The following is a 23141-nucleotide window of genomic DNA, read 5'->3' as shown; positions in this document are numbered from 1 at the left end:
TTCTGCAGGTACCTTTGGACAGTGGCGATATCATCAGACCATGTTTTCTACAGTTTTCACCGTTTTACTCTGGACATTCTTTTCCATTTGCTGACTGGTGCTTTGTTTGTGTCCTCTCCAGCCCTCTCCCTCCCAGTTACTTCTCTTCAGTCTCATTCTTCTTTTCCCCCTAACCCACTTACCTCCCTTCCCTCAATGTTCACTCCCTTTGTTCTTTTTAGTGTATCCACTCTTGCCTTCTCTCCTTACCAACCTTTGCTTTATAAAACATTAAATATATATTAAATAAATATAAATCAACAAAAACTCAGCTAATAATACCAAAACTAACAATATTTGCAGAGCTCTGTTCACTCTGTTTAAGAACATAAGAACGGCCATACCGGGTCAGACCAAAGGTCCATCTAGCCCTGTATCTGTCTACCGACAGTGGCCAATGCCAGGTGCCCCAGAGGGAGTGAAACTAACAGGCAATGATCAAGTGATCTCTCTCCTGCCATCCATCTCCATCCTCTGATGAACAGAGGCTAGGGACACCTTTCTTTATCCTTCCTGGCTAATAGCCATTTATGGACTTAGCCACCATGAATTTATCCAGTCCCCTTTTAAACGTTATAGTCCCAGCCTTCACAACCTCCTTAGGTAAGGAGTTCCACAAGTTGACTGTGCGCTGTGTGAAGAACTTCCTTTTATTTGTTTTAAACCTGCTACCTATTAATTTCATTTGGTGACCCCTAGTTCTTGTATTATGGGAATAAGTAAATAATTTTTCCTTATCCACTTTCTCTACATCACTCATGATTTTATATACCTCTATCATATCCCCCCGTAGTCTCCTCTTTTCCAAGCTGAAGAGGCTTAGCCTCTAATCTTTCCTCGTATGGGACCCTCTCCAAACCTGTAATCATTTTAGTTGCCCTTTTCTGAATCTTTTCTAGTGCTAGAATATCTTTTTTGAGGTGAGGAGACCACACCTGTACACAGTATTCGAGATGCGGGCGTACCATCGATTTATATAAGGGCAATAATATATTCTCAGTCTTATTCTCTATCTCCTTTTTAATGATGCCTAACATCCTGTTTGCTTTTTTGACCGCCTCTGCGCACTGTGTGGACATCTTCAGAGAACTATTCACAATGACGCCAAGATCTTTTTCCTAACTCATTGTAGCTAATTTAGCCCCCATCATATTGTATGTATAGTTGGGGTTATTGTTTCCAATGTGCATTACTTTACATTTATCCACATTAAATTTCATTTGCCATTTTGTTGCCCAATCACTTAGTTTTGTGAGATCTTTTTGAAGTTCTTCACAATCTGCTTTGGTCTTAACTATCTTGAGTAGTTTGCTTGTATGCTACAGTTGTTTCCCCCCACACTTCATCTGTCTTATCTATTTAGATTGTAAGCTCTTTGGAGCAGGGCCCATCTCTTAGCCTTGTCTACGTGAACACTTAGTTCATGGCAAGCTGGGGTGAAAACCTACCCCTCACTAGTCTGCTGTGCATAATGTGTCTATATGGACCCTGCTGCTGCACACTAAAAGTCACATAGTGTGCTTTGATCTACCCCACTTTGAAATGGGAGTAGACTAAAGAGCACTTGGGAACTTTTAGTGCATGGCAGCACAGCAGCACAGATGCTTAGTGTGCGGAATGCTAGTGTGATGGAGATTTACACCCCACTTTGCCACAAACTAAGCGTGCATGTAGACAGACCCTTAGGGCATAGAGTTCCTTGTAAAATAGGGCCCCCTGATGCTACTGAAACATAAACAGTAAATACTAGTAAAAATTCACACAGATCCTCTGACTTGAGATGTTAATTCCTGATCTCTAGTTAGCACTGTATTGTCACTGGCTGTTCCATAGCAATGGTTGCTGATGATGCCTAAAGAGGGACCAGTTTATGTTCTGACAATCTTGCTGCGACAAGCAGAGCACTTGGGCTATGTGAGCAATCATATGAGTTCCCCGTTCCTGCAGACATGCATCTGTAATTACTTTGATTCAGTCAGGCTCTGTTAGAGTCTGTCTGCTCATAATCCTTGCTTGGACAAAAACCCTTGGAAGAGTAGCTGATTAGATCGGGATAGGTCTCTAAGAAACTTTTCTCATCATGATCCCAGACTGACAGGAAGAAAGCTTGCAGGTAACTTGATTCTGTAAAAGACTTGGTTGACCCTTGCTTTGTTCCTGTAGGTCCCCACAAGGAAGCAAGAATATAACAATGAAATTGATAAGATAGTAGTAAAGGTGGATTTCTTTGTTGAGGGATTCCAATTAGATGAACATAAGTTTTCCTGGGGTCTAAAAAGAGGTCAAAGCTTAGGTACTAGATGTGTCTGAAGCAGATTTCAAAGTGGAGGAATCTGAAAAAGGCTGAGCATATGGAGACAGACCTCAATGAGTTCTACTGATCACAGGACACCCCATGCATAAGGGGAAGTTTGCCATCCTGAACCTGGCCAATATATAACTAAAGTGGTTCAAGGGGACAACTCCAACACAGAATGAAAGCTCTCCCAACATCTTTGAGTACTAAACCTCTGGAACAAAAACCTAGGTTCCCCTGATAGTAAATAACTTCAGTAAATAGTCTAATAACCAGAGGCTTCTGGATACCTTAGCAAGGGTGATTATTTGCCCCAGACAAGAGGAAACATGGAAAGTAGTTGGGCGGGTCAGGAGAAATATTGTTCCTTGCTGAGAGCTGGGAAGGTAGACTTGGCCTTACCTTTGTGTTTCTAGGCAATGGCAGATCTTGAAATGTAGCCACTGAACCTGTTCTAATAAGGACAGAAGGGCCACTTCTCTGGGTGAATTTGGAACTCAAAAGATTACAGACCTGGAGTAGAAATGCTCCTCCTCTGAAGGTGAAGCTTCTTCAAGACTGTCCCACTTTGTATCCAATATTTATCTGAATAGATCAAAATAGACAAAGGTATGGTAAAAAAGAGGAGAGTGGTGTTTGCCTTCCAGTCACATATGTTTCTCCAGTCTAAGACTGAAGAATCGTATGAAAAAGCAGCATGAAACATTGATTATTTCATATACTATATCACAGATGACTCACACTTGTGAAGGGTCTCAAAACTTTATGTTTTGGATTCCTAGGTATTCGTTTGGCTTCGGTTAAAACCGTAAACAAAAACCTGTCGGGTACTAAAGCATCTAGGGCATGCATCAAGAGAGGATATAGAATAACTATATTCTTTCTATAAGGAATGTTTCAGTTTTTTATCTAGAGAATTTTAGGGTGCCACAACACCCTCCATAAGATTTTCTGTTTTTAAAAAGGAGAAGATAGAAGGATCCACTCTAGATATGGTGGAAAATTTTGTATCCCTGATCCCTTTCCACCTTTTACATCTTAAGACATACCTTTATAATGGACTCTTTCTTCTTGTGCATCTCCTATTTTTAATCTATCCCAAGGAACTCAAGAATGAGAGAGTCAGTTTCCTCTCCAGTTTCCTCATTTCAAGGGGATTCCCCTTTACAGAAGATGATCAGAGGGTTCTAAGGCCTTGGAAACCTAACAATGTGTCAGTGTAGGATGGGTCATTAGGCTTAAACTGTGTAGTAACACCATCCAAATCAGTCCTCACCCACTGAGGTTTTGGTGCAGTAGTTTTTCTCCTTGGAGTAAGATTTTTTTCTGTCTCTTCTCATACTTCTTTTGACTGTCATTATTTTCTTTCTTGTTCTTATTAATGGGAAGAAACAGAGGAAGAAGATGGGGAATCCCTAGGTAGTTCAAAGGGATATGCTCCTGCCAAAATAGTCCATACCAGAATCCACCTCCTGAATAGGGCCCACTACTACAGAGAGAATGAGAATGAGCTGCTGTTGCATAAAACTTGTAGATATACTAAAGGGAACCTGTGCTGACCAAAGGTCATAAAGAGAAAAAAAAGAAGGTGTGTTTGGGGAGGGGAAAGTTCCTGACATGTTAAAAGCTTTAAATTTAATCTTTGTATTTTATTTGGTCTTTATTTGTTATTTTTAATTATATGGGATCACTAAACACACTAAAGGAGACATTTTAAATTCAGTATTAATCCAAAATTACATTTCCCCAGACATACAGTAGTTGATACTGTTATTAAGCTTGTTCTGTTTTGTTTGGCACTGAATTACAAAATTCATTCAGGTTCAACAGAAACTCAACAAAACATTTTCAAGGCCAGGTCAGATGCTTCAATGCACAGAAACAGTGCATTTTCTGAGGAGTCAGAAAGCAAAGCTCTATAGGACAAAATTTAGAGCTGCCTTCACCCACCACAATCTTCCCTAAGGGGAGACTGGCTCTCCTACCACCACCTGTCAGCCACCAATACAAATCTGCGTTGAAGTGCAGCTGCCCTGGGGTGCAGTTTTCCCATCCATTTACCCCTGGGATGAATCCAGCTGATATCCTCAAAGTGGCATATTGGATGAAATCTGACAGTCAAATTCAGTACTGGTAAGGCAAAAATTGTGATACTTGACTCTTGCAGGGTTAAAGATTCTGTGAAAGAGACATTATGCTCTGCTAATAAAATAGTAATAATTAATAATACTTAGCATTTATACAATACTTTCAATTTTCAAAGCATGCTATACACATTACCCAATTATTCAAACATTAAATAAGCTGCTAAAAATAGAGGAGTTCCACCTGCAACTAGTGGAAGATGAACAATTGTAACGAAGATTACAGTATAGCTGAGTAAAGTTCAGCATATCTTTATTTTGAGTTACAGTGAAAACGCCTTCCTCCACACTTAACTCCTGGCACATCCACCGTGCTCCCTACTTATAAATTACCTGCTACCCAATTAACAAGTTATTAAACCTAGCATCTGCATTGGCTTTAACTTCAGCCTCCTGCACTGTATCCATTAACACTTAACATTGCAATAATGGGTAGTCACTGCAAAAAATAAAGCTGTTGAGACTATGGTGAGCCCTTTGTCCTGCAGAGAACAGATGAACTTTAATGGGGGCTGGATCACTGCAAGGTAATTTTTATCGCAGAATTGCAATTAATAGTTAATCTCATTTAGCTGCTGAATTAAGCATCCTGTTTCTCTGTAATGCAGCTAATTGGAAGTACATTTAAAATAATGTTCTGCTCTGGTTTTCCTTTATTTCTTGTTTTTATATTTTGCAAGATTTTAACAAACTGTTAAAGCTTGCACAGGACATGTCAATGTTATACACTTTTACTGTGTCTGAATATGGTTGGGCACAACTGAGTTAGCTGAAGTGATGCTGACCAGGACTTCACTGTCAGTATGGACCAAAACAAACCAGCAACATAACAGCTAATTGTGATTAAGTACCCAGCAGTGATTGCTATAGGCAATGGAACAATGGCCCGGATAATCCGCCCCTTTGAGGAGACCAACCCCAGCTATGCCCCTTGTGGATTCTGCCCTTTCAGGCTTCAGCCTTTCTCCTGCAAGGGAGAGACTGCTTGGGGTCTCTTACAATTCTAGAGGTATCAATATTATGTCACAAAAAGCTTAGGGTCAGATCCTCAACTGTGCTAGAACTCCGCTCAGTGCAGACAAGGAGTAGGGGGTGGGCAGAGATGGCTGTGCTCACCTTTGCATTATCCCAGTCTTCAAGGCTCCCTAGGGCGACCTGAGCCACTATGTAATTGAGGGTAAGTCTACGCTGGAGGTGGAAGGTGTAATTTCCAGCTCAAGCAGACATCCTCATGCTAGCTAGCTGATTGAGAAAGCACACTAAAAATAGAAGTGTAGGGACAGTGGCACATGTCACTGGGACGAACTGCCCCAAGCACAAACCCGTCTAAAACTTCCTGCTGCTTGTTCCACTGACGCTATATTGCTGTTTTTAGTGTGCTAACTGAATCCAAGCTAGTGCTGGTATGTCTACGTGAGCTGGAGAATGACACCTTCCAGCCCCAGTGTAGACATACCTTTAGAGTGGACACAAGACTATTCTAAATTAAGCCAGTTTGTAAAAGCCGTCAGTAGGCTACTATGCAGGTTGTGGATCACCAGAGTGAACCCCAGCCAGTTCTGCCTAGTCATGCTCATGCACCTTTGCATCCCCTTTGTGTTGCTAGAGCATTGCAAAACAGACCACAGCATTGATACCTCTCTGAGTTCAACTTTTAGACACAGAAAAAGTTGAAGATAGTCATATACTCTTTGCAAAAGTTAATTCCACGCTGGTGTTGAGCAATGTCTGTGGCTCAAACAAGTAGCATTCTGACTTCAATTACAAACTAACTGTAAAACTAATGGAGATGGAGAGTGGTCCCAAAGTGTTAGCTGGGGACTGCTACATAATACTCAACCCTATTTTTAGATAAAACAGGTACAGTTACTCTGCAGGACTCACCCTCCAAATTAAACTCTCTCTTTACAATTGAGGATTACATAATATTTGGAGATTAGTACATTCTTTAAGGAAAGACTGCTCAGTCTTCTAACCACACACTCCACATACTCTACATTTGATAATTTTCTAATCTCTTTTATATTCTGATACATGTAACATTAGGTGTGAGGACAAGAGTAATGTCTGATCATGCTCTGGTATCCATTGCCTTGTTGCAATATGAGCCACCACAGAACACTAAGAGATGATAATTGAATGAATGAGTCACAATTTGTACTCTTCTTTAAAAAAAAAAAAAGAAATAACTCTCTATTTGAAAATCAATGTTCCATCAGCTCCTTTACAGGTTGGTCTAAGGGAAGCATTAAAAACTGATCTGACAGGAAAAATTATTGCTTATGTTTCTTACAAAAATAATAATCTAAACTCAAAATTATCTGAAACATTAAGAACCATAGATTTGGAATACTTCTGTTTTCCTATCCCAGCTAAACTACCGCAACTACTCAGTATAAGACATGCAGAGAGCAAACTCCACATAGCACAAGATGTATGGACTTTATTTAGACTTCAACAGTCCTCTTAGGAGTGAAAAAAAATTAAAAAAAAAAAAACGGAAAAACGTCTAACAGATATTCTGCTGAATACTATAACATTTGAGGGGGAAAACCCAAAGTTTTGTTTACCTCACAAATAGATATAAATATTCAATTTCAAAACTTCTATATGGTGCTCTGTACCTACAAACCATCCATTCCAAGGTCTGAATTCACTACGTTTTCCAACTCTATCAGAAGATCAAGTTGATTTCTTGGAGGCATTCAGGCAGAGTAGATGAGAGAGTCTATTAAAAGTATAAAAAAAAAAGCCAGAGGGTTGGGCAGATTTCTAATTGAAAGGTATCAGTCCAATCTTGACCTGTTCACTCCTTTACTACTGTATGTTTGACCAGGCAATATCTAAGGGAGAGCTGCAATTCCTCTCCAAAATGTCCTTGTCAGTACTATATTGAAACTGAAGCAGCCCAGACCCCACCACGCAGGTCAACCAGGAACCTGGATTTCACTTCTCAGGCTGGCCTTTAGCACACAGCTGAGCTGTGTGCTAATTGGGCCACAGGTTGAGAACCGCTGATCTAGATAATGCTTAGTCCTGCCTTGAGTGCAGGGGACTGGACTAAAAGATTTCTTGAGGTCCCTTCCAGTCCTACAATTCTCTGTTTCATCCTAAGAGAAAGAGTAAGTCACACAGTGGCATCAGATGGGCCAGAAGAAATAGAAATATAGAGCAGAATGTCATTAGCATAGTGATGAAAATGCAGCCCATGCTTCATCACTAATCCCCCAAATGAATGTTAAACAGTAATAGGACTGAATGGGACTCTTTGAAAAGCCAGAAGAGGGAGCCCTGAGGACAGATGACTTATTGCTCAATATTTCCCACAGCAAAAAAAAAAAAAAAGGAATGAAATTAAATGAACTAAGTCATTTTGGTGACTCTATCTTCTCCTGCTAGTGAGCACTAGAATGTGGACAGCAATACTGAATCCAGTTGTTAGATCTAAGAGAATCATTATGAACATATAATTTTGACCATCAAAAGGAAGAAATCATGAACTAACAATATAAGCACATTTTCTGTAACATACCCAAACCTGAAAACCAAAGCGCCTGGGAACAGAAAGAGCAGAAAACTCCAAATATTGTCACTGTTGCTCTACAACTTTCTTGACAATCTTCCCTCAGAAATGGAGATTTTGAGACAGGGCAACAGTTAACTAGCTTGTCAGTGTCAAAAAGTGATTTCTTAAATCATCTCCTTGCCAAATCCAAACGAGAAACCACAAACATGTTAAATTCTTAAAATCATGTATTTGTTTATTTAAATTGTGTTAACACATAGATGCTTCAGCCACACTGAGCTAGGCACTGTGGAAACAAACACTTAGTTCTTCCATACCCTCACTTGCTTTGACCACAGGCCTCAGAAACTGCTCTGTCCAATATCTGGGATCCAGTCATACTTTACATACCAACCTAAAAGTGCTATTGTATACAAGGTGAGACCCTGCTTTGTCAGCAGTGTTCCTTATAATTCTGTGTTTTATTGATTTCTACAGCTTGTCTTTGAAAATAATCTCCAAATGAAAGAACATCATAATATTGTAAAACACAGATATTTGTAGAACTGCTATTTAAAAATAATCCCATTTATCAAAGTGATAACTAAGAGATATTTTTCTCCATTTACCCTTAGTGGCTCACTCCTAGAATTATTAATAATAATATTGAATTTAAGCGGCTTAATGGGGAGTTGTAACACAGAAGGCACATGAAAACTCTTCTGATTGCTTTCTTAATAGTCCTTTTTAAGAAATATATATTAAGAAAAGGAATTAATGTTATACAATGTACAATGTCTGCTATATCATAAATAATGTGGCCTCTGCTTTATTAACTGTTGGTAAACTCCTCCTCCCATATAAAGACTAACATACAAATAATTGTACAGAACAACATTTCCTTAAATATCTTTTTAAAACCTCGGCAATTACATTAGGCTTCTTAAAACATCACCTGTCTGAGCTAAGTATAAATTAGTTGCATACTGTCTATATCCCTGGATCTCTAGAATTTGACAACCTTATTAAACCTGCTGTTTTTAATTGCTGGGCACCAATATATTTATCACTCTTCCTAAAGATCAATATCACTTTCACTGGGGACATAAAACACTCCAGATGAATCAATGAAATATATACCTTGATTATAAGAAAATATACATTTAACAAAAATCAGTTTTTGTAAAGAAGACATTGCAACACAATGTCATATTTATAGTAAGAGGCCAGATATCAGGCTTCACTCTGTTTAAAAAAAAAATCACACCACAGATAGTCAATTCAAAATGGCTTTGAATTCCCCATTCTTTCTTTTGCTTTACATTAGCAACAAACAGAGGCTGCAATACGCATTTGAAATGTGAAAATGGTTACACTGCTCAGATTTCTAAGGTATATAATGAAATGTTTTGTCAGCTTACCTGATGAAAAGAGAACAACAAATCACAGCAAAGCCCAGCATCCAAAAATGATATGATAACATAAATAAATATAAAATTATCCAGATTTTTCTGCCCACAAAGGTTTGCAAATTAATTACAATTTCTACATTCTCAGTGGAAAAGAAAACACAGAGACCTTTCCAGAATCCTCTTTGCTTCTGCCTCCGCTTCCTGTTCTCAGTCTTACTCTATGGTACCCAACATTTATTAGAAAACAGCTTATTAGGAGGGGCGGTAGGAGGAGAGAAAAGAAAAAGGTGGGGAGAAAGGGAGACGAGCACCTAACATGGCAGCGCCACCTACTGGCAAAGAGAGTGAATAAATGTAAAGCATCAATTTGTGAAGCTCTTTCTTCCAACCCACACTTGACTTCTACATAACTATACTCCTCCATGCAAGACATAAACAAACAAAGCAACAAGATAGATGATTGAATACAAGGACAATACTGCCTAATCATGTTTTTAAAAAATTAAAGTTTAATTTTATTTGAAATAAAAGCAATTGTCTAATTTCTTTTCTGAAAGTACTTCATTATAAAAGTTATTGCTTCCATAAATGATAAAAATACAGAAATGGGAAAAATGTAAATAAGACAGTGCAGACACGTGGATATTCAAACAGACGTATGTCACCCTTCTTGTTTTCATATTGTTCTTCTATTTCAGTTGCCTATCCTTTATTTTATGTATCATTTTTATTCTATTTATATATGTATTGTTATTACTAATATTATATACAAGCACAAACACAGAATTATGTGTGAGAGAGTGATCGGTCTCTGTCCTAAGTTAGAGGAGCCTCAAGGAAGCTGTAACTTACACCCAACTATCTATTCTTCCCATGGGCCATACAGGGAGCTTGAGAATTACCAGGGCACAGAGATGCCTGAGCCACATTCCCTTTCTGCTGGTCACATTCCTTAAGCTGGAAGCTAGTAATGACGAGGTAGGAGCTGCGATGACATCTATAATTCACGCAGAAATTCCCTCATCCTGGAGGTATCCTCTAGCAGGTCAAGCTAGCATTACAACTGCATCACACCACCAGAACAGCACAAAGCAGCAGTTGCAGAGGCAAGGAAATGGTCCATAATGTTGTATCCATTATCTATAAGCTACCTATACCATCCATATAGACCCCAGTTTAGCATCGCCCTTTAAAATGTCTGTAACTTTACATATATGAGTAATCCTATTGATTTCTGTTAGACTATGAACATATTCAAAGGGTGTAAGTGCTTACAGGCTTCTTTGAATCAGGGTCATAAAGGCAGACAAATAAATATTTATTTCTGACAGTGATCCCAAAATAAAGACATTACCAGTTTCTGTCCCCTTCTCTCTAGAGAGGAGGATGCCCACATAACTTTTATATCTAAAGCCTACAGTTGTGTAGTTTCACAATTAATACTGATTGCCATTTTTCTTGGTATTTGCTTTGCTGTATCAAAAGGCCTGATGCAACAAAGAAATACATGCAGGGAGATCAACTCACCCATGTGGATATCTGTTGACTTCGAAGGGCTGTGCACTGGCACAAGGGTTTGCCTGCATGCATCTTGCTGCATAGGTGCTAAGGAAGCAATTCCTGATGTCCTTATCCAAGCAAGTCTCATTAATTCCAATGTGACTCCTAGGGTCTGAGTATGCATTGCACAACTGAGTCCAAAGAAAAATTGAATTGCTTCTAAATTATATTTTTAACATACAACTTTCCCCATTTCTGTAGAAATTAACAAAGGATATATTTAAAAAACACATTCTTGGTCCCTGTAGGTTCTTGTAATTTGTTTTGTAGGATTCTGTTTGCTCAGCAAACCACATGACTATGTAAAAAGCAACAAAGAGTCCTTTGGCACCTTATAGACTAACAGATGTATTGGAGCATAAGCTTATCTATTAGTCTATAAGGTGCCACAGGACTCTTTGTTGCTTTTTACAGATCCAGACTAACATGGCTACCCCTCTGATACTTGACACATGATTATGGTTTTTAAAACTTGCAGGAACCATTGTTTTGTGGTGATACTGTGGTTCAGAGGCAAGCTGGTCAGTCCCCAGATAGGACTTGCATTCATTTATATGCTGTATTCCTTTTATTGATTTATTTTAAAAGAAATAAAAGCTATCTGGGGTTGGTCATTAAAAGACATTTTTTTAGAAAGGCTCTGAGTCCCAGTATAAAGTACGATCCTTGAGTAATATCATAGCTATAAAATATAGCTCTTTTATTCACCAGATGATAGTGGGGATTTTTGCAATATTTGTTAAATATATATCACCTGAAAAACATTTTCTAGGTCCAGGAAAGCTAAATCAGAAAATAAATCATTTCAGCCATATAAAGATAAGGGACCCAATCCTTGGTTAGGGTGAGGAACTCACAGTGCAATTCAAGACAGGGAGGGTGTATATTCAAAGGTAACTGCAAGCCATTTTGTGCACCCTCAATTCTGGATTGACTAGGTTATACATGCTGCTCTAACTTAGGCTGCATGCCACTGGCCTCCAGGGACTGATTCTGTTACAGCACTTGAGTATTGTGAAGGCACAGGGAATCCCTGCTCCTCCCTCCTTCTGGTTATGTCCCTTATACTGACCGTCAGATGCAAGGTGATATAAGAGTTGTTCAATTGTCTGTATGTATATTATGGATCCCTCTGTGCTGAGGTGGTCCTCTCATGAATGGATATGCTGACTTTAGAGTGGCACAAAGTTGCTCCAAAGAATATAAGGAAGAATCTGGTACATTATCTGTATAAAACTCATCATAGCCATGTTAGAAAAGGTTTAGCTAAGTAAATAGTCATGTTAAGCCACAGAATTGATATTGCCTGCCCTTGTTATATGGGATCTCTCATTTAAGTCCTCAAAATGCTGAATTATTACTACTTAAGAATTGCCCAAGAATCAAGGCTGTTTAGAAAGGATAGGACAGAAGGTTGAGAGAAAATAATTCAAAGTCTAATGGCAAGATTTCTTCAGACTGTCTGAGGAAACTGTGTCTGCAGCCTTTCATAAGAATGTGCTGTGGGTGTTGCTGAAGAAGCTTCCCTTTTTTCCCTGTCTGTGAATTAATTAATTAATTTAAAAATTGATATCAAGCATTAAAATATTATATTATGTGCCAGGTACAGTAGTGAACAATAGGGAACATGATGCAATCTAATATGATCAAATGAAGTTATATATATAAAAGGGAACTCAACTCTAAGTAATGCAGCTTTTGGCAGAATATTGTAAACTTTAATGGGTTTACCTCATGGGCAATCCTATTACGGAAAGAAAGAGGTTGCATTCATATTAATTTCCTTTAGTTTAGTGACATAGTGAAAAAGTAAGGCTAATTTTTGCATTTAAGCATGCTTATGCTATCAAATTAGTGAAATGCACCAGTGCTGAAAGAGGCAGTAAATAAGAGGAACTGAAACCAAATAATGTGTTTATAAAAACACTTGATCCCAGAGTGGAATACTCAGAAAGTAACAGCTCAGTCAGACATACCAATTGACCTGCCATTGTTTTTAAAACAGAGAGAACAGAAATAGAAGATTTGTACAGATGTTCTGACCTGCTGGAGAACGAAGGTTCCTGATGTGACTTTGTATTTTTAACAGTCCATTATACAAGTTTAAAGAGCATCAGAATATATGGGAGGACTTCATAACTATAAACTGGACATTTTAGCAGCTAGCAGAGTGTTGATGGAGAAACTGCAACTTGAGCAGGCATAACTGTGAAGTTGGCCAAGGAATGCACCATAGTAGCCCATGCAGTGGTAAGATGCTGACTGGAGCAAACCTGCTGGTTTTCAAGGTATGTCCCAATGGAAGTATGGGTCACCATCAGAGTGGTCCATGCCAACACCTCCAAGAAGTGGAACTAAGCTGGACCAACCAGCAAAAATGGAATAAAACAGCCTATCTCCTTCAGCATAAGCCAAAAACATCTGGAAGAAAGAAGACAGGTCCTGGGCTGCCAGCTACAGCAGTTCCTATTTCAGGTAGACACCTTTAACTGTCTCTTTTTATTTTCCAGTAAGTTGGCTTGATCAATAGCGCACCTTGAAAAGACTATAGATGTGTCCATCCTTTGCTCCATTTGTGTTTTCAGTGTCAGCTCCTGCTGTGAACAATATCTGAACTGAAAGCTGATGGCTAAGCAAAGATCTGGTGATAAGTAACACATTTGGGTGACAATCCACATCTGTCAGTTGACAACTTTCTGAAACTGGGTATCTACATTAGTAAGGCAGTGTACATGCTTGTGTATTGCTGTAAAGATTGTCATAAAGTTACAGTGTGTGCCCTTGTTTTGTAACTGCACTCAGTCTATACAGTCTGTCAGAAATGTCCAAGATTATGTTAGATAGTTAGGAGTGCTAGTCAGATCCTGGGGCTAATATAATTTGTGGGATTTTTGTTTTCTTCCTCTATTACATTAGCAACACCAGAATTGATAAATCTAAACGTAGTCACCTTCCCAAGATAGAGACTAAGTATTATTTTCTGTTTTGATTGTGACTTGATTCTGAAAACCTGAATGATTATATCGACCAGTTTTCTAGTTGGTTAGCCAAATCATAGTCTAATACTATTTTTGTCTACTTATAGTCGATATGAATAGACTTTAAGGCCATAAGGGACCATGATCATTTAGGCTGATCTCCTGCATGTTGCAGGCCACAGAATCTCACTCACTCATTTCTGTAGTAGGCCCATAACCTCTCTCTCTGTATTATTGAAATCCTCAAATCATGGTTTAAAGACTTCAAGTTATGGAAATCCACTGTTCACTCTAGTTCAAACCAGCAAGTGACTTGGTCCGCAAGCTGCAGAAGAACGTGAAAATCCCCAGGGTCTCTACCGATCTGACCATGGGGAAAAAATCCTTCCCAATCCCAAATATGGCAATCAGTTAAACCCTGAGCATATGGGCAAGACTTGCCAGCCAGACACCTGGGAAGTAACTCAGAGCCCTTCCTCTCTAGTGTCCCATCTCCAGCCATTTTGTAAAACCCTGTTGTATTTTATCCCAATTACTGATTATCTCTATGTCCTTAACTATTCTTTCTTTCAAGATTTTCATACAGTTGATGTCAAACTAATGGGTCTGTAGTTACTCAAATCACTTTTTTTCTTAAATACAGATAAAATATTTGCTATTCCCCAGTGATAGGGCACAATTCCCGAGTTTACAGATTCATTAAAAATCCTTCTGGGCTTGCAATTTCATATCTCGGTTCCTTTAATATTCTTGGATGGAGATTATCTGGGCCCCCAAATTTGGTTCCATTAAGCTAGTTGAGCTTGACTTTCACCCTGAATGTGGTAGTTGCTACTTCCATATCCTTGTTCATTAGCCATCCTGCCACTACCCCCAAGCTCCTCATTACGCTTATTAGAAACTGAGGCAAAATATTTGTTTGGGTGTTGGGCCATTCCTAGATTATCTTTAACCTCCACCTCATCTTCAGTGCTTAGTAGTCCAACTTCTTCTTTCCTTGTTTTCTTTTTATTTCTATGTCTATAGAACCTTTTGCAATTCATTTTAATTTCCCTTGCAAGGTCCAACTCTGCTTAGAATTTGGCAGTTCTCACTTTTTTCCTGACACTTTCTGACCTCCAAGAGATAGCTTGTATTACTGATCCATCCTTCTTCTATTCTTTGTGGGCTTTTTGCTTTCTCTTAATAACCCATTTAAGATGCATGTACATCCAGTTTGCTGTGCAACCCTGCCCTGTGAATTTTTCCCCTTGCTTGGGATGCAGGCTTCAGATACTTGAAGTCAAAGTTGCAGAAACTAATTCCAAGCCTCCTCCATGTTCAGAGCCTTGAGTTCTTCAGTTCAGTCCACTTCCCTAACTAATTCCCTAAATTTTTTGAGAATCTTGGTTTTTTATTCTTAGCCCAGTCATTAAGGTTGGTAAAACCACAGTGTTGTGAAGGCAACACACTCAGTGAAGTAACCCCTTTGACATATTAAGAAAGGTCAATGACTGGCTTGAAAAAGAAATTCAACCACTCTTCCTCAGTCAGGAAATTGGAGGCTGGGCATGCAGAACCTTCGAGTTCTGGGGAGAAGGTAAATCAGAAATTTAGCAGACTGCTAAGGGCTATAACATGATTGCAACAGACCTTTTGGGGGTAAAAAAAAAAAAGGCAATAAAATATATCCCCTTCTCATACCCTTCTGTAATAGTAATCCAAACATCAGTAAATATTACAATAATTTAAAAGTGTAAGGATTTAATAGGAACCTCAAACCCCAGCCTGCTAATATAACTTAATTGGTCACTGAACATGGTGTCTGAAAAGTTACATCCTTCAAGATATATACAGTATAAATATCACAATATTGTTGTGTATTTAGGCTAGCAGTACTCTTTACTTTTACTAATGGTCAACTTTTAAAATAATCCAAAATTATTTCAGCAATTGTGTTATTAAATACCAGCTAGAACCTTACTGTCCTTATATAGAAATGCTATCGAGAGATGAGTGGCCTAATTCTGATATCAGTCACAGTGTAATTCTATGGAGTAAAGTGGGGTTACCCTGGGTTTTCACTAGAAAAGAGTAAGAATCAGGCTCAGACTTTAATTAAACTAAAAACAGCATGCTTAAGTGCTGAACTCTAGATTCAGACTGTACACTTATTCAGGTAGCATAGAATAACAGCAATAAAACTATAGAATTTGAACTGTATGTTCTAATTGCCTCATTCTCCCTCAGAATACTGCGGATGCCTAATGATATTTCCCTATGTTCATTTAGTTATCAGAAAGACGGCAACAGTAGAAAACTTAAATAAGAGCCACCCATAAGCCCTAGGTCATGTCAGCCTAGTCTTCAGCTTTTACTTTAATTGGCCTATTCTGTGCACCCAGTAATACTGATCCTTTTTACAATCCAGTTGCTCCCATGTTAACCACATTTCATGAGAATTTAATGAGACTTTGTAGTAGGAGAAATCTGTATCTTCTTTGTCCTATTTCACAAAATAAAATGTAAATGTATCAGATTCCTTTGAACCCCTTCTGGAACCATAAGCTAAAGTAATCATTATTCATCATGACATCTGAGAATGCTGAGTTATTCTGCTTATAGTGGAGATACAAAATTCCCAGAACAGCCAGCGGGAGGTGCCAGAGTGGTGAGTGCACCCCATTATATGTGACCAGTATCAGATGCTTCAGTACTGGAAGAAATGCAGTGATAGACAATTATGGAATAACCTGTCCACAGAAGAAGGTTCTTTCTAATCCCTTTCAGTTAATGGTTAGCTTATGGCCTGAAGCATAAGATTTATATCCCTTTTAATTTTTATTCCTGCTTAATCCAACTAGATATTCTCATTATCCAACTTGAAGTCTATTTAGGAATACCATAATAGCGTTTCAAAAGGTGACAAATTTAAAATTGATCAGAGGAAACACTTTTTTGTGCAACTTATAATTTACCTGTAGAACTCATTGCTAGATCTCACTAAGGCCAAGAGTTTATAATAGGAGTCCAAAAATGGATTAGACATTTTATCTGGTTAATAAGGAAAACTGGGAGGAGGGATGGTCGTATGGTCAGGCACTGGACCATGACTCAGAAAAGCTGGGTTCAATTCATTGCTCTCCTACAGACTTCTTGTGTGACTTAGGGCAAATCATGTGCTTCCGTTCTTCATGTGTGAAATGGGAATGATAGTACTTTCAAGGTATACTGTGAGGGTACATTCATTAGTGTTAGTCACTGGTACTGTGGAGATGGAAGTCATAGTCCTTGGCTACACTGGCACATTAAGCGCCAGTGTAGCCAAGGCCTATCATTGGTCTTTATATTTTCATAGCATGCACCCTGTTGTGCTAGGCACTGTACAAATGTTGAATAGAAGACAGTCCATGTCCCAAAGAATTTACCATCTAAAACACAAGGCAGACAAATAGACACAAACAGCAAGCAAACCATTTGCAACATATTATATCGTTTAAGACAGATAAAGATTTTAAGAAATTAACAAATGAGGCAAACAGTGCAATAGCAGCAAGTGCAATAGTGCTCTCAGAGCTAGTCACAGAATCTAATCATCCTCTCTGAGGACACTTATAAATAAATAGGTTCCATTCATACGCTTCCATTCCATTTATTACCACTGAATCATGCAGTTTAATTGATCAGATTAACAGTAATCATCACTTGGATGGAGATGTTTTGTTAAGCAGACCTCAAGTTACAATTTATTTGTAAAGTATCTTAAAGTTGGGATGGCTAAAAAAAAGAACTGCTCTGCTCACTCAAGCATGCTTGCAGAGCTCGTTTCTATTAGCCATGCTGTGAGATGCATAGAAATTTCTAACAGTTATCTTAACAGAAAATAGTATCTTTACCATTAAATCTTGCATAAGTGCTTGTCGAAAAGAGACAGAATGAATAGTCAAACACTACTAATCACCTCTTGTCTCATAAAAGAAAAATGACCTTTCCCTGGCTTGCCTTTAGCCGTGAATAATATGGATATAGAAAATGTTAATTGTCATGAGTAGCTTTTTCATGAGAAACATTAATGCATACTTAATGGCCCTGCATTGTAAGAAAGAAAGGTATAGAAGCAGATGAGTAGCTAAAAGTGTTAAAACTCCAGAACACAAAGATGCATCTTTAAAATAGCATCTTAAAAATAAAGGGCATTTTTAGCTCTGGCACTGAAATACATGTGTGATGTATGGGCTTGATTGTCTAGCCCACCTTGACCTGTAAGGACAGAATCAAACTATTTGTACAGTGCATATGAGACAAGACTGGCACTAGTATGTACTGTTGATCCATCATGGAAGTCTAAGTAGAAGCAAATACAATCTGCTGTTGCTGGGCAAGGTAGGAGTTTCCATTCTGAAGAGAGAAGCAACAAGGGGATTTTTCAGCAAATTGACACCATCTTTTTTTGCTTCTATATTCCCTGCATCAGCATGACAAGGAAACTAAAAGTGTCATCAACAATTCAAGCATTGGATAGCCAAGAATGGAGTGACTGACTTTTGTATTTCGAAAATACCATGTATCTGATTAAAGAAAAGGTACTGCGTGGAATATTTTCTAATCAACACAGACTTTTTTTTTCCTCCCATTTTGTCTTAAGGTTGAAGTGAAATACTGGCCACTCTGTTGTAAACTTGGACATAGGCTAATACACACCAGAAACAACTATTTTTGGTACCAGGGAAGAGTAATTTTTTAAAAAAAAGTTGTGATAGCTGACATGTAGCAGAGACCACCAGCATAATTTCCACTGCGGGTGTGGGATATAGGGACTTTGCCATGATCATCCATCTGGCATGCTACCCTTCTGGCTTTGCTCCCTGCATGGAGAAGAGGAAGGGTAGATTGCTAGATCTTCCCCAATCCTGCTTACCTCTTTCCTGCCAGAGGGAGTGGGGTGGGGGTGAACCCCATATGGCCTAGGCTGCATATTGCTTAAGAGAACCAGTCTCTTAAATCCTTTCCTGGCTCCTTTCCTGCCCAGGAAAGACAGCTTAGGTGACCCCAACCTAGACAGGACTGTCAGGGCACTGTATAGCCTGCAGAGCCAGATAAACTCCCCAGTGAGACACTCAGTAAGAGGAGGGAGCAGAAAACGGAGACCTTTCCTTTTGCCTCTGGCTTTTCTCAGCCTCCCACCCCCCTCTTTAGACCAGAGGGCAGCAGCCACCACAGATGCCTCAGAAGGGGAAGAGGAGCTTGGGATAATCCTCCCCAAAATCAAGCTCCGCTCTGGGATGTTGAACTGAATTGTTAGTCAAAATATTTTAAATACAATCTGGCATTTCCCTCAGAAAAGCTCTGCAACAGGCAGATCCACTTGAGCCATCAATCACTGTGGAGGGAAAAAAATTGGTGGGAACTTTGAGAGCATTCCCCTGCTGCCAGTGACTGACTGGTCTGGTTCTGCCTTCACACTGCAGACAGGCTGGAGTGCCATTGCAGCAGATCTGTGAACCTTATTGTATGAAGAAAGGAGATTTTTGGGTAAGTATAGATACATTTTCCTTTGGTAAATTGTATCAATGGTTAACTACCTCACTGTTCATTTTCACTATTTCCAGTTTGAATTTGTCTAGCTTCAACTATTGAAGATTCATTTGTCTGTTTGGAAAACAGAACAAGGAGAATGCCTTTGGGAAGATAGAGCTGCACATGCAGAATCATAGGACTAGGGCAGATCCCAAATTAGGGAATTTTTGGTTTACTCTTGTGTTAATATGTTAGCTGTGTTAGTTTGTTATAAACACCATGCCTTCAGGAGAAGACTTTGCTAAGTGGAACCATGGTTTTGTTTTGGAGGTTTTTTCTTATGAGTTATTCCATTAAGTTACACTCCTCTTTCATCAGCTGATGTTTTGTCTCTGCTCAATTCATATGGACACCCTCCCATAAATCCCAGTATATTGCATTTAGTAACATTTACATTCTTTTCTCCATCTCTTTTGGGTAAATGTTTTTGCATGATTTAATAGATTATTTTCTATGTAGATGACTGTTAGCCATGCTCTGAGATGCAAAGATATATTTCTAGCGTAAACTAGTTCTACCAGCATGCTTGAATGAGCAGAAAGATTCTTCTAGCTATCCCAAATTCAAGACACTTAACCAAGAGGAATCAGAAAATCATTTGTTCAAAGGACATTTATTTTCATCCAAACAGTGATTACTATTAATCTGGTAAATTAAATCATGAATGAAACCCAGTTGCTTGCAGGTGTTCTGGGGAGAGCATTATTAGATTTGTATTAGCTAACAAATTTTAGTAAAATTCTCAAAGCTATCACAATGCCTTTTGCCTCTATCCTTCTAGCAGAACTGTGTTGGTTTTATTTTTTTACATTATCTGGTTGTTGTAACTTAGAAAGTATGTAGCCATTATGAAATTGTTGCACAGATGTAAAGTTTAAAAGAGACTGCATATTTGTGGAAGTTACCTGTGTTTTTATTATGTCGTTTTGTAGTTTTCAAAATTGTATCATGCTCTTCACAGAACACAAACGTGATTCTCTCCTGAAAGAGAGTCCACCGTAAATTTAATCTGTGATATGAATGCAAGTGACAAAGAGCAGGAAAGTGCGCAGAAGGATGAGGCTTACAGAATTTCAATAATGCAGTTACTCAGCTTAGGCTTGTGTGTGGTGGTCCAGTTTTGTTTTTAAATATGTGAAACAATTATTGACTCACTTATTGTGGGCTTTGGGTAAGAGTTGAGTTTTCAGGATGGGTTTAAATGAGGTGTGGTGGACCAAGAAAGGAGGGCATTCCACATGTAGACAAACACTTCAACATGACTTCAGCACTTAAGGGCTTTGCTGTATAGGGATGGATTAAAGCAAATACTGCCGTAATTTTTGCATTCTTTTTTAGAAGAAAGTGGTATATATTTTACTTACTCTCATCACACTCACAAAACAGCTAAAATAGTTTTGTTCAAACTTTGCAAAAATATTTGTGCCAAAGTCACTGATACATTCTGTCAGCCTTGGATCACTACATTGACACAAAGCAGCCATAAATCCAACTTGAAGATTTGCATCATTTGATTGGTATAAAGCAGTCAGAACATGGACCAGATCTGTGGTTTGCATTTAGGCAGAGACCAATGCTGGAAAACTTCAACTAAAGTGAAAATTTCAGAAATGGGCAAGAGAAAAAGACTATAATAGAAATTTTCCTACTGTTCCCATTTCAATAAATACATTAATTTATAAATTAATGCATCTTCAGTGAGTCTCTTCCATCTCTAACTTCTGTTAAGTTTTTAAGAATTGATTAAACTTGTCATCTTATTGCTGGATTCAAAGAAAGCTGGTAGCTTTTCACCCACTTTGTACAATAGCCCAGATTGGTATTGAATCACTATTATAGATTTCAATGAAATATAGCTTGTGTGAAAGTGATTATTTTGTGAAAACCGCAATCAATAACTGACTTAATTAGAATTTAGACATTCAAGACTGATGCTTTAGGCCCATGTTATTAGCAGCTAGAGGATTTATTCATTCTAGTTTAGCTATCTAGACCTGTAGAAAAATTGTACTTTGTGAGAAACACAATGTACTTGAAAGCATTTTTTCAATGAAAAGTGCTCTGTGCAGGCAGAGCTGTAGTTCAGCACCAAGGACAGCAATTATAAATAAGGAAGTAAACTAGTAAAGATAAAATGAACTCTGCTTTTGTTTAGATGCAGCCATAAAAATTAATTCCAGAAGACTGCAAGGATATCATTTTTAGACTTCTTTAATGGTGAAACATTATATAGTTATAAGATGTCTCAAGAATGCTGGACAAAATTATCTTTATAGTTTCCTGTCTTAGTTGTCATACACATACTCATTATAACTTTTCCCTCTTTTATAAATTTAACAATAGCAAAAAAACACTTCCTGAACTGCATTTCAGGGTGATGACTGTACTACTTATTTATGTAACAAAGAAGGAAAGTGAAATCTGTAGTCTGCCAACTTAAAGAATTCTTACACTTTACAGTTTTCTGTTCATGTAAATAGTAGGGATGAAGAAATAGCCTTTTTCTGCTATCTTCATCACAGGCATGGTCTCCTGGGTGTTCATGGAATGCCTCATGTATATATGTGCTGCAGAATTCAGTGGCAAATGTCCATCTCCAAAGACGACAGTGCAACCACCAAAGCAGTTCAGTTACTATGTCATGCTGCAGCATCGCAAGTGACTAAAAAGTCCAATTCTCAAGTGATATCCTTTCTCGTAGATAATGCATGCATAAAGCACAGGGTCAGAAGATGAAGCTGGTGTACTACTAGCATTTGAGGCCTGCTATACTTTCCTCTTTTCTCTCCACAATCTCAACTATCTCTCTTCAGCTTCTTTGACACCATGGTGCAATACACCCATCCAATTTTAGATGCATCTTCCCAGCTTGCATTGTCAATATTGGAAGTTTTCAAGTCCCTCTTGCAAATGTCCTTAAACCTGAGCCTAGTTTGACCAGTGGCCTTGGAGATTCTGCAAGTTATCCATATAGGACATCCTTTTGAATACATCCATTGTCCATCTGGTGCAAGCCAATGGAGGCATCTGAGTCTGAGAATAGTGATTAGACTTGATGATTTTGCTTTTTCAAGTATTTCATTTTCAGGAACTTTGGTTTCCTACTTAATATTTAGAATATTAAATATTCTAACAGCAGATGTGGAAGGGTTTAGCCTTCTCTCGTGCCTGCTGTAGGTGGTCCAGATCTTGCCACCAGACAGCAGTGTGCTCAAAATACATGTTTGATAGGCTCATATCTTGGTCTTAAATGTCAGTTTTCTGTTATCCCACACATGCTTGGTCAGCTGGCCAAATGTGGTGGCTGCCTTTATGATGCTAGAATTAACTTATCTGTAGATGACTAGCTTATCTGATGCAACTGATCCTAGATAGCAGAACTTGTGCACAACTTCTAGCATTGTGCTAGCTGTTAACATTTCTGTTCAGTTAACACACTTTGTGCCTTAGTCATTGTCTTCTTTTAGAGTGATGGGGCACTCTACTCACAACAGGTGGCGTCCCCTCCTGGCCATGCTGGAGATTAGCTCAGGGGGTGGGGAGAGCTGATGACCCTTCCTGCAGTTGCACTCCTTGCACACACTGTCTCTTTTGCCATCTGTGCCCCCTCTCTTGCTCCAACAGCTGCTGCCTCCTGTTCATGACTCAGCC

General features: G+C 38.6%; 1 protein-coding gene across 13 annotated transcripts in view; it reads right to left on the bottom strand.

Moving 5' to 3' along the window:
• The window catches only part of LOC115659409 (sodium channel protein type 3 subunit alpha), a 964414-nt gene that overhangs the window by 111838 nt on the left and 829435 nt on the right, over positions 1 to 23141 (bottom strand). For 4 of the 13 annotated variants that reach the window (XM_030579471.1, XM_030579473.1, XM_030579462.1 and 1 more), the window contains exons 1-4: positions 9406 to 9599; positions 7050 to 7207; positions 4397 to 4513; positions 2849 to 2920 (exon numbers count right to left, since the gene is read on the bottom strand). The exons of 2 other annotated variants lie outside the window; for them this stretch is intronic. The gene's annotated coding sequence lies outside the window, so the exon portion shown is untranslated. Of the gene's footprint in view, positions 1 to 2848; positions 2921 to 4396; positions 4514 to 7049; positions 7208 to 9405; positions 9643 to 23141 lie in introns of those variants that run through there. 7 more of the 13 variants (XM_030579468.1, XM_030579463.1, XM_030579465.1 and 4 more) reach the window with 7 other exon arrangements.

This window comes from Gopherus evgoodei, chromosome 11 (assembly GCF_007399415.2).
Source record: "Gopherus evgoodei ecotype Sinaloan lineage chromosome 11, rGopEvg1_v1.p, whole genome shotgun sequence".
Classification (NCBI taxonomy): Eukaryota; Metazoa; Chordata; order Testudines; family Testudinidae; genus Gopherus; species Gopherus evgoodei.
Note: the sequence above shows the minus strand (reverse complement) of the source record. Positions and strands in the feature narration are given on the sequence as shown.